The 7039-nt window shown below is 41.7% G+C and overlaps 1 pseudogene; it reads left to right on the top strand.

The window, feature by feature from the left end:
- Nucleotides 1-64, top strand: LOC114641244 (uncharacterized; annotated as a pseudogene).
- Nucleotides 65-7039: the final 6975 nt, after the last annotated feature.

Here is a 7039-nt window from a genome sequence, read left to right as displayed (position 1 = left end):
GTACTTGCTCTGGCAGTACATCAACTAAAATTGGAGCAATACAGAGAAGATTAGCATGGTCCCTCTTGTCATGGGGCATCCAGTAAATTTAGTCTTGATACAAACCTTAAATTAATTGATAACCAAAAAATAAGGTGTATAATTAGACCAAGGGATAAAACCAGACCCTCCACCAGGGGCATCTGTAATAGAAATTTACTTCAAATTAAAACAAAAAATATATCACCAGTTCAGAATGAAGCATGAAGTTTTAAATGCTGCTTATTGAACATTTGCTCTCTTGGCACTACAGCTGTTTTGGTAAATGATATTATATTAAGTACAAAATCTGATCTGTGTCTTCTCACTGAAACCTGGCTTAGTAAATGTGACACTGTCCCCCTTCCTTCATAAGTCTAGAGATTTTGGTCGAGGAGGAGGCCTTGGAATAATTCATTGTAACAAAATGCAAGTCACTTCTAAAAATTTAGGCAACTTTACATCCTTTGAGGCATTCATTTTAAATATTAAAACAGATTCCAACACAATTATATAGCTAGTCTATAGACCACCAGGGCCGTATTCATTGTTCATGACTGAATTTAGCAACCTTCTATCTGATTTGGCTATAAATTATGATCACGTAGTACTGATGGGGGATTTTAATGTACACATTGGTGTGGAAACTGACACTTTTAGCAAATGTTTTACTTATTTGTTAAATTCAGTGGGATTTTGTCAGATTGTCAAAGGTCCAACTCATAATCATAACCACACATTAGATTTAATTATAACTTACAAAGTTGAATTTCAAAATTTAAATATCACTCCATCAAATGAAGTTATTTCCGATCACTACTTAATTACATTTGATTTAGTCCTGTCCTTGTCAACACACTCCCAGGTTAAAACAAAGACAGTGCGACATCTAGATTGTAATTCTGCTTCAAAATTTGTAGATACTTTGAGTAAGTCAAGTATAATTGTGGAAAACAATTTAGATCAGCTAACATCACATTATAATGTAACCTTGAGAGATGCTCTGGACACAGTGGCTCCCCTTAAAACAAAAGTGATCAAAGCACATAGAAACTCTCCCTGGTTTAATGAAAACACTCGAGCTCTTAAATTAGAGTGTCGAAAGCTGGAGCGCAGATAGAGAACAACAAAGCTACATGTCTTTCAAATTGCATGGACAGAGAGTGTTAATAAATATAAAAAAGCCCTCTTTAAAGCTCGCTCAGAATACTATTCTACATTAATAGATAACAATAATAAAAATTCTCGGGTACTGTTTAGAACAGTGGCTAAATTAACAAATGGAAATTCAGATCAATAGTGCAAAATACCAATAGATATTAGCAGTACAGACTTTATGAACTTCTTCAATGAGAAAATTAAAAATATAAGATCCCAGATCTCTGCATCGCACTACAAACCACATACTAGCTTAGCAGACCCTGTCTCACATTGCATTCAGCACTTTAGTCATTTTAATCCTGTAACTGAGCAGGAAGTCTTAACTTTAATTTCTAAAATGAAGCCCACTACTTGTTCCCTAGATCCAGTGCCAACAAAACTAGTAAAAAGTGCAATGAATGTTCTTGCAGCGCCTATTCTAAACATTATCAGTAGTGCATTATTGCATGGCACAGTACCTGATGCACTAAAAATGTCAGGAATTAAACCATTACTTAAATAGTCAGACCTACACCCACACATACTTAATAGGCCTATTTCAAATCTACCGTTTCTCTCTAAAATACTGGAAAAAGTAGTCGCCAATCAGCTTCAGTCACACCTTCTGCATTACAATTTATTTGAGAAATTCCAGTCTGGTTTTCGCACTGGTCATAGTACAGAAACGGCACTAACGCGGGTTGTAAACGACATTCTGATATCCTCTGATGAAGGAAACTCCACTGTAATTATGTTGTTGGACTTAAGTTCAGCATTTGACACCATCGACCATTCTATTTTACTACACAAGCTGGAAAATGATGTTGGGCTTACAGGCACCGTGCTCGCTTGGTTTAGTTCTTATTTATCAAATCGATTTCAATATGTACAGAAATATGCTGACAGTACTCCATCATTATACACAGAAGTTCAATATGGTGTCCTGCAGGGCTCAGTACTGGGACCTTTACTGTTTTCACTTTACATGCTTCCACTGGGATCTATCATTAGGAAACATAATGTTAATTTTCACTCGTATGCAGATGACACCCAGTTATACCTTTCATTTAAATCAGATGAAGTTTCTCCAATGTTGTTTTTAATTAGTTGTGTTAGCGAATTAAAGGAGTGGATGAATGAGAACTACTTGTCTTTAAATACAGATAAAACAGAGATGTTAATTGTTGGAGGGAATGACGCTGATCATAACAATATTTTCTCGTCATTTAACTCAGTTGGAATCCCAATTAATTTTACTGAATCAGCCCGCAATCTAGGAGTTATTTTTGACTCTAGCATGTCATTTAAAGCGCATATTACAAAGTTGTCCGAAACATGCTTCTTCCATCTTAAAAATGTTAGGAAATTAAGGCGCTTTCTAAATAAACAGGATTCTGAGAAATTAATTCATGCATTTATCTCTAGTAGGATTGACTACTGCAATGCGGTGTTCACTGGATGTTCAAACTGTTCTTTATACAGCCTTCAGTTCATAGAAAATGCGGCTGCAAGAATTATTACAAGAACAAGAAAATATGAACACATAACTCCAGTTCTTAAATCCTTACACTGGCTCCCGGTTAAGTTTAGGGCAGATTTCAAAATCCTTCTTTTAACATATAAAGCATTAAATGGCCGAGGTCCAGCTTACTTGTCTGAACTTATCATGACTTACAAACCAGAGCGCACATTAAGATCTCAAGATACTGGTCTGCTTATGGTTCCAAGGATTAATAAAATAACAGTGGGGGGTCGAGCTTTTAGTTACAGGGCCCCTAAACTGTGGAATGGTCTGCCTGCTACTATAAGAGATGCCCCTTCGGTCTCAGCTTTTAAATCCTGGCTGAAGACTCACTACTTCAGTTTAGCATATCCTGACTAGAGCTGCTGATTAACTATACAGACTGCATCCCTGTTGTTAATTCATTAGCACTAAAACATAAGTAACATGATAGTTAGAATTGGATACTAACCCTCACCTATTCTGTTTCTCTTCTCGGTACTCAAATGTGGCACTTGGTGCCACGGCCCACCTGCCAAGTTGTTTTGCCTGCCTAAGGTAAAGTCATCCCTGATGGAGGATTGCAGGAATCGTGAGAAAGAGGGGTCCTTTCATCGGATTGGCTGGCCCAGCGCTGTTTCAGCCGTGGAATGGCCAAATGGGGGAGGCAGCTTGATGGATGAGGTCTCCAGGAGTCTAAAATTATCCAAATCTTATTATGTGATATCATCTACTGTTAAATTCTGCTCCGTACTTCTAAAAAATTTTTATTTTTTATTTTTTATTGAGGAGTTGTTCTGTTCTGTGTATTGTATTGTATTGACCCCCTTCTTTTGACACCTACTGCACGCCCAACCTACATGGAAAGGGGTCTCTCTTTGAACTGCCTTTCCCAAGGTTTCTTCCATTTTTCCTTACTAGGTTTTTTTGGGGGTTTTTCCTTGTCTTCTTAGAGAGTCAAGGCTGGGGGGCTGACAAGAGGCAGGGCCTGTTAAAGCCCATTGCAGCACTTCCTGTGTGATTTTGGGCTATACCAAAAATAAACTGTATTGTATTGTATTGTATTGTATGAAACCAAGATCAACCTCTACCAGAATGATGGCAAGAAAAAAGTATGGAGAAGGCGTGGAACAGCTCATTATCCAAAGCATACCACATCATCTGTAAAACACGGTGGATGCAGTGTGATGGCTTGGGCGTGCATGGCTGCCAGTGGCACTGGGACACTAGTGTTTATTGATGATGTGACACAGCACAGAAGCAGCAGAATGAATTCTAAGGTGTTCAGAGACATACTGTCTGCACAAATCCAGCTAAATGTAGTCAAATTGATTGGGCGGCGTTTCATGATACAGATGGACAATGACCCAAAACATATAGCCAAAGCAACCCAGGAGTTTATTAAAACAAAGAAGTGGAAAATTCTTGAATGGCCAAGTCAGTCACCTGATCTTAACCCAATTGAGCATGCATTTCACTTGTTGAAGACTAAACTTCGGACAGAAAGGCCCACAAACAAACAGCAACTGAAAGCCGCTGCAGTAAAGGCCTGGCAGAGCATTAAAAAGGAGGAAACCCAGCATCTGGTGATGTCCATGAGTTCAAGACTTCAGGCTGTCATTGCCAGCAAAGGGTTTTCAACCAAGTATTAGAAATGAACATTTTATTTCCATCCATCCATCCATCCATTTTCCAACCCGCTGAATCCGAACACAGGGTCACGGGGGTCTGCTGGAGCCAATCCCAGCCAACACAGGGCACAAGGCAGGGACCAATCCCGGGCAGGGTGCCAACCCACCGCAGCATTTTATTTCCAGTTATTTAATTTGTCCAATTACTTTTGAGCCCCTGAAATGAAGGGATTGTGTTAAAAAATGCTTTAGTTGCCTCACATTTTTATGCAATCGTTTTGTTCACCCCACTGAATTAAAGCTGAAAGTCTGCACTTCAACTGCATCTGAGTTGTTTCATTTAAAATTCATTGTGGTAATGTACAGAACCAAAATTAGAAAAAAGTTGCCTCTGTCCAAATATTTATGGACCTGACTGTATCTTTACTACTAGTCTAAATAAATCAGTAGCACAGATTTGCCAATAAGCCCAAAGACCTGGCCAACTGACAATCCATGGTGGTATTATACCTTTCGTTTTTCCAATTGCCATTTTCGCTGCCCATGTCCCCCAATAAGCCATTATGCCTGGCCGTGTAGTGGATGCCAACCCCATTCAAGTGTAGTCCACCCTATTTAACCTCCAAGCACTTGCTTACCCATCTGCCTTGGTGACGCAGTGGCTACTGGTTCAGCCTCTGGTAAGTACATGCTGTGAACTTTCACCCACTTTTATTTCATTCTCTACCACACATGTGAACTTTTTCTGTCAGCCACTCAAAAACTGAGCCTTCCATCATTCTTACTTGTTTTCGCGGACTTATATCTCCCACGTCTTCCATCTCTTCTGCAGCAGTTACTGTATGGGAGCATGCTTCAACATTCAAAGGTTGGAAACTGTGAGCATACTCTGTAAATGGCTTCAGCACCGGCTAGCTCAAGCCCCATGGTTTGTTCTTGGGGTGTCCGTAGGCCTGCAGACAGCCTATGAGTAACCCTGTGCTCAAACACAGGTAAAATGTTGTGCCGCTACTGTGTTTACCTGGAAAAGAGCTTTAAAACAAGTAAATCAAAACTTTATTTCTCCTACATCTTCTCCCATCTTTTCTTTTTCCCCACAGCCACAAATCTTGCTGAAGGAAGGAAACCATCCACAGAGATAAAAATATTTCATAAAACAAGTGGTCCACAACTAAATTAAATATATGATGTACTGTACATTGGGTAGACCAAGACAAGCAGCTCATGTGCTTGTTGTATTATGTGTTGATAGTATTATCTACTAAACAATGTAGTGAAAAGTCAAGCAAAATGACACCTTTTATTGGCTAACTAAAACGATTACAATATACAAGCTTTCGAGGCAACTCAGGCCCCTTCTTCAGGTGTCATTTTGCTTGACTTTTCACTACATTCATAATGGCTAACGTACTACGCTACTAAATCACAATGTAAAGAGAAACAGGACAGAAAGCTGAAAAAGGGTTTGAGCTCCAGAAGGAAGCCCTGTTTATTGAATGTACTAGTAAGCCCGCGATTCGCTAGCGAATCTGAAATCCAAGAATGGCAATCAGTTTCTGTTCCGTCCGATATCTGGATGGATGACATATCATGGAGGGTGGGTGCGTCTGGGGAAATGTCATTTAACTACATAAGCATATCTGTAGTAACGTGGTCTCATTTTGTGGAGACGTGATTCCATCGCCTGTGCTGACACCGACTGCTGGCAGAGTTTTGCACAGCAAGTTCAGTTTACAGGTTGTGGTGTTCGTGTGCCAGCCACTGAGTGTGGGAAGCCGCTGGGTTAGAGTCTGTGACCGTCATGTGATCTATATTACTGGCACAGTGGATTAGAGCAAGTGTAGTGAACAGGTTGTGTTGCTTGGGCACCACGTACTGACTCTGGGAAGCCGCTGCGTTTTGGGAAGGCGCTGCATTTGACTCTGGGGCAGGCGACACAGCGCATTACGTTGTGTTATTTGGGCGCCACCTACTGACTCTGGGAAGCCACCGCGGTTTGGGAAGCCGCTGCGTTTGACTCTGGGGCGGGCGTCACAGCGTTTTGGGACGCCGCTGCGTTTGACTCTGGACTCTGGAGCGGGCGCCACACTGAATGACCGTTATGTGATCTACATTACTGGCACAGTGGATTAGAGCAAGTGTACTTTACAGGCGGCAGGATCGTTGCAGTGCGGCAGAGCACGTGAGTCTGTTGCCTCAGCTGACACCAACTGCTTGAACAGGTTGTGTTGTTTGGGGGCCACCTACTGACTCTGGGAAGCCGCCGCGTCTGACTGTGGGGTGAGCGCCACAGCGCAATATGCGCATCGGTGGGAAGCCGCTGCGTGAAGACATATCATGGAAGGTATATGCGGTGGTGTGGGCGGTCGCGTCCGGGCGGCTGTTCAACCTGGTGTGCACACTTTACCCCAGGTGTAGTTCACAGGTCGTAGTCTCGTTTCTGTGTTTTCTTTGGTTTGAGCTGTGACTCCTTTCGCAAGTGCGTTGTAGGCGTGCGCGTTGTCACAGCTGGTTTGAGCCATAACTCCTTTCGCAAGCGCGTTGTCACAGCATGGACCGGTGGGGATTCCGTCCGTACTGTAATACAACCTTCGAATCCTGTTGTTTCTTTTTTTGCTCTGTGGCGGGCGGCAGTGCGCGTGCGCCTCGATGTGCCCAGCGCCCTGCGTCCATATCCGGTTTACAACCTTCAGTTAGTAAGATGGATTGGAGGACGTGCTGACAATTGATGAAACACGCTCAGGTTTAA

This window comes from Erpetoichthys calabaricus, chromosome 1 (genome assembly GCF_900747795.2).
Source record: "Erpetoichthys calabaricus chromosome 1, fErpCal1.3, whole genome shotgun sequence".
NCBI classification, from domain to species: domain Eukaryota; kingdom Metazoa; phylum Chordata; class Cladistia; order Polypteriformes; family Polypteridae; genus Erpetoichthys; species Erpetoichthys calabaricus.
The sequence above is the reverse complement of the archived record's forward strand: the minus strand, read 5'-3'. Positions and strand labels throughout refer to the sequence as shown.